Source organism: Staurois parvus, unplaced genomic scaffold, assembly GCF_062004578.1.
Source record: "Staurois parvus isolate SC_StPar_1 unplaced genomic scaffold, SC_StPar_1.0 ptg001106l, whole genome shotgun sequence".
In the NCBI taxonomy this organism is placed as follows: domain Eukaryota; kingdom Metazoa; phylum Chordata; class Amphibia; order Anura; family Ranidae; genus Staurois; species Staurois parvus.
In genome coordinates this window covers 231,067-236,601 of record NW_028318902.1, presented here as the reverse complement: position 1 = coordinate 236,601, position 5,535 = coordinate 231,067, and positions in this window count along the sequence as shown.

Sequence of the window (5,535 nt, the reverse complement as noted above, 5' to 3'; positions counted from 1 at the left end):
GATCTAATGATCTATATAGAGGAATCAGGACCTCCTTCCTCCTGCCGGTGACCCCTCTAGTGATCTAAAGATCTATAACGAGGGATCGGGACCTCCTCCTGGTGACCCCTCTAGTGATCTAATGATCTATATAGAGGAATCAGGACCTCCTTCCTCCTGCCGGTGACCCCTCTAGTGATCTAAAGATCTATATCGAGGGATCGGGACCTCCTCCTGGTGACCCCTCTAGTGATCTAATGATCTATATAGAGGAATCAGGACCTCCTTCCTCCTGCCGGTGACCTCTCTAGTGATAGGATCTATATAGAGGAATCAGGACCTCCTTCCTCCTGCCGGTGACCTCTCTAGTGATAGGATCTATATAGAGGAATCAGGACCTCCTTCCTCCTGCCGGTGACCTCTCTAGTGATAGGATCTATATAGAGGAATCAGGACCTCCTTCCTCCTGCCGGTGACCCCTCTAGTGATAGGATCTATATAGAGGAATCAGGACCTCCTTCCTCCTGCCGGTGACCCCTCTAGTGATATAAAGATCTATATAGAGGAATCAGGACCTCCTTCCTCCTGCCGGTGACCCCCCTAGCGATATAAAGATCTATATAGAGGAATCAGGACCTCCTTCCTCCTGCCGGTGACCTCTCTAGTGATAGGATCTATATAGAGGAATCAGGACCTCCTTCCTCCTGCCGGTGACCTCTCTAGTGATAGGATCTATATAGAGGAATCAGGACCTCCTTCCTCCTGCCGGTGACCCCTCTAGTGATATAAAGATCTATATAGAGGAATCAGGACCTCCTTCCTCCTGCCGGTGACCCCTCTAGTGATAGGATCTATATAGAGGAATCGGGACCTCCTTCCTCCTGCCGGTGACCCCTCTAGTGATAGGATCTATATAGAGGAATCAGGACCTCCTTCCTCCTGCCGGAGACCCCTCTAGTGATAGGATCTGTATAGAGGAATCAGGACCTCCTTCCTCCTGCTGGTGACCCCTCTAGTGATAGATCTATATAGAGGAATCAGGACCTCCTTCCTCCTGCCAGTGACCCCTCTAGTGATAGATCTATATAGAGGAATCAGGACCTCCTTCCTCCTGCCAGTGACCCCTCTAGTGATAGATCTATATAGAGGAATCAGGACCTCCTTCCTCCTGCCAGTGACCCCTCTAGTGATAGATCTATATAGAGGAATCAGGACCTCCTTCCTCCTGCCAGTGACCCCTCTAGTGATAGATCTATATAGAGGAATCAGGACCTCCTTCCTCCTGCCGGTGACCCCTCTAGTGATAGATCTATATAGAGGAATCAGGACCTCCTTCCTCCTGCCGGTGACCCCCAAACCCTCAGTTACATCACTTACAAACATATTAAATAGAATAGGACCCAGTACAGAACCTTGCGGCACACCATTAGTGACTGGTCTCTGACCCTCATTTAGAATCACTCTCTGGTATCTCTCCTTTAGCCAACTGCACGTCCCCTGAACCCCCCAAGGGTTAAGTCCTAGCTTGTATAACTGTTTATGAGATCATTATGTGGATCTGTATCAGATTATTTGCTGAAATCAAGATAGGCCATGTCTACAGCACCACCCTGGTACAAAACATTTGGATGTAGTCAAAGCCTCAACCAGATTAGTCTGACATGATGCGTCTCCGGGAAGGTCATGCTGCTCCAGGTCCAGCAAGTTGTGTCATTTGTAAATGGTCGCTCATCGTCCGATCTGGTTCTGTTTTACTATTACGTATATTAAATTCCGCGACCTGTAGTTGCCAGCTTAGCCCCTATTTGCGGGTCGGTGCAATATTCGCCCCCGCTCCACACTTTCACTTGATCCCAACCCGCAACCATTTGTTACAGACCTTTAGTTTGTTCCGTGACTACACTTCTGCTTGATCCCAACCTGCAACCATTTTTTGGCAACCTTTGGCTTGTTCCTTGACTACACTTCCGCTTGATTCCAACCTGCAACCACTTGCATCAACCTTTGGCTTGGTCCTTGACTACACTTCTGCTTGATCCCAACCTGCAACCACTTGCATCAACCTTTGGCTTGGTCCTTGACTACACTTCCACTTGATCCCAGCCTGCAACCACTTTTTCAAGACCTTTGGCTTGTACCTTGACTACACTTCTGCTTGATCCCAACCTGCAACTACTTGCATCAACCTTTGGCTTGTTCCATGACTATGCTTCTGCTTGATCCCAACCTGCAACCACTTGTATCAACCTTTTGGCTTGGTCCTTGGCTATGCTTCTGCTTGATCCCAACCTGCAACCGTTTTTTAGCAACCTTTTGGCTTGGTCCTTGACTACACTTCTGCTTGATCCCAACCTGCAACTACTTGTATCAACCTTTGGCTTGTTCCATGACTACGCTTCTGCTTGATCCCAACCTGCAACTACTTGTATCAACCTTTGGCTTGATCCTTGCTTATGCTTCTGCTTGATCCCAACCTGCAACCACTTGTATCAACCTTTGGCTTGTTCCATGACTGACTATGCTTCTGCTTGATCCCAACCTGATATATCTGCTACTGGACCTCCACTTGCTCACCTCCTGGTGGGGAGCTCCTGAGGACCACAACCTGGTCCTAACACGCAGCAAAACCCATCTCCACCATCAGAGGCTCCTGGTGAACACCGGTTAGTGCTTAGACCCGGCACCTCGGGGGAGCCCGCATCATCCATCATTTATTTGATGCTTTCCGTATTGACCATCTGTATGTCATATGGAGCGAGTCAGGAGCGGCCTTGCCAGGGTCGGATATATTTAGCCGCTTCCCTTCCGTGTTTTTATGTTTTTTTTATTGTATGGCGAGCCGTTCTCTCTACGGCAGGGCTGGTCGATATAAACACTCTCTTGTATTTATTTTAGGTACTTGTATAGCGTCGTTAACCACCTCCCGTCCGGCTGTTGTATATAAACGGCCAGATGGTGGCAGTACAGGGGCAGGTGGCCGTTTATAAATGGCCTTCCTGCCCCCTGCCTGTGCGTGCTCCCTGAGAGCGTGCAGCACCGCGATCCAGTGCCCGCTGTGTCCTCCGGACACAGTGGAACACCGATTGTCGTACAGGACCTCTGTACGAGGTCCCGATCATGTGATCACTGATTGGCCAATCAGTGATCACATGCAGAGTAGTAAGCAAGATGTCACTTCTGACATCATTGCTTACTACGTGTGAAATCTGTGAATGATCACAGAGATCACATGGTACAGGGCTATTCACAACACCCTTGTACCATGTGACAAGCTGTGACCAATCACAGCTCACACAGTAGTTCTCAATGGCTGCAGGAATGCAGCCAGAGAGAAGGAGAAATGTATTCTTCTTACAGACTTTATGGTGTAAAAGAAAAAAAAAAAAATCTTTTATCACCCCCCACAAGTAGTACAGTGTCACCATAAATAATAATATAAAAAAATAAAATGTAAAAAAAGTTTTAAAATTATAATTTTTGGTTATAAACTAATTTGGGTTATTTTATTTATTTTTACTAAAAAAATAACGCAATACATTTTGGCTGAGATTTAGGATGAAGTATTATTTATTTGCAAAATTTTATAAGAAACACTTTTTCAAAATGTTTGGACTTTTTCATTTATATACCAAAAAAAATAAAAATCCCAGCGGTGAATAATTACCACCAAAATAAAGCTTTATCTGTCTCAAAAAAATGCTAAAAAATTCATATGGGTACAGTGTTGCATGACCGCGCAATTGTCATTCAAAGTGTGATAGAGCTGAAAGCTGAAAATTGGCCTGGGGGGGGGGGGGAAGTGTCCGGGCTGGAAGGGGGGGGGAAAGTGTCCGGGCTGGAAGGGGGAGAAAGCAACTGGAAGGGGGGGGGGGAGCGTCCGGACTTGGGGGGGAGCGCGTCTGACGACTTGTAGTGGGACTGTGATAGTGTGGAGGGCAGTCTGGCGCTAACTGACACTGGCTGGGAGGTGCACTAACGGACTGGCGTCGCTGGTAGGGATGCACCAGTACCCATTTTTGATCGTCGAGTACCGATATAATGTATGGACACAAATTGCACCTCAAAGAATAGCATGCAGTGTGAACAGAGATGGTCAGAGACTGCAGGTATAATACAGGAAATAATCAGACTGCGGACATAGTACAGGAGATGGTCAGAGACTGCAGACATAGTACAGGAGATGGTCAGAGACTGCAGACATAGTACAGGAGATGGTCAGAGACTGCGGACATAGTACAGGAGATGGTCAGAGACTGCGGACATAGTACAGGAGATGGTCAGAGACTGCGGACATAGTACAGGAGATGGTCAGAGACTGCGGACATAGTACAGGAGATGGTCAGAGACTGCGGACACAGTACAGGAGATAACCAGAGACTGCGGACGCACAACAGGAGATGGTCAGAGACTGCGGACGCGGTACAGGGGACGGTCAGAGACTGCGGACGCGGTACAGGGGACGGTCAGAGACTGCGGACGCGGTACAGGGGACGGTCAGAGACTGCGGACGCGGTACAGGGGACGGTCAGAGACTGCGGACGCGGTACAGGGGACGGTCAGAGACTGCGGACGCGGTACAGGGGACGGTCAGAGACTGCGGACGCGGTACAGGGGACGGTCAGAGACTGCGGACGCGGTACAGGGGACGGTCAGAGACAGCGCCATGCTATAGGAGTTGCTGGAGACTGGATAAGGAAGCACAGATTAGTGCCCGTGGGCGCCCCCCGAGCTGCAGAATGTGCCAAAGGGCAGCAGATTGGCACCGGGCGCGCTCAGTCATAGGTTGTCTGTCGGGGGCCACACGGTGTAGGCTTGTATGTTCTCCAATCACGATGATGAAATGTGCTCCATGCAGGAGGCTGGAGAGTCTGGATGGTGTGCCGTCCTCGGGGAATTCTGCGCAGTGTGTTGGCTCTCAGGATAACGATCTCTGCAGTTCTGTGTATAAAGGGCAGCAGATTTATCGTGTTTTGCTGGATTGCATTTTCGATAACTAGATTTGGCCCATATGAATGTGATCACGTCTCTCTCTGAATTTAACCTTTTCCCGGTCCGTCTTCTCCTTGGATCTCTGCGCGGGGCTCGGGGGTCCCTGTAGGATGGTCCATTTATTGACTCGTGTGTGTGATGGCAGGAGATGGATATTTAAGAGGACCTGACCTGTGGAACCGGCACCAAAAAAAACGGCAAATCGAGGATGAAGTTCTGATCACCGGTCTTGGCTGTAAGCTCACTGTGGGCCCCGATTACCGACTTACCATGTCTTCTTCTGCATTGTGGCTTTATGTGCAGGCAGCCATCTTGGTAGAGGAGCGGAGCTTTGCTTCCTCATGTCATAGCTCCCCACCAGATGACTTGTGGGGGATGCACAGATCCACAAAATGAAGGCAGGAAATTCTTGCACTGCAGGTCCTCAGGTACAGCTTCCTCTCCAACAAGGAGAACAATGAGCAGCACGCTAGTAGGACTTGGCCACCAGTTTTGCTTGTGGTTTCTCTTGAACGAATACTTTTTCCTGTTACTGACCTACAATCCCGTGTTCTACTTGGGGTCTCA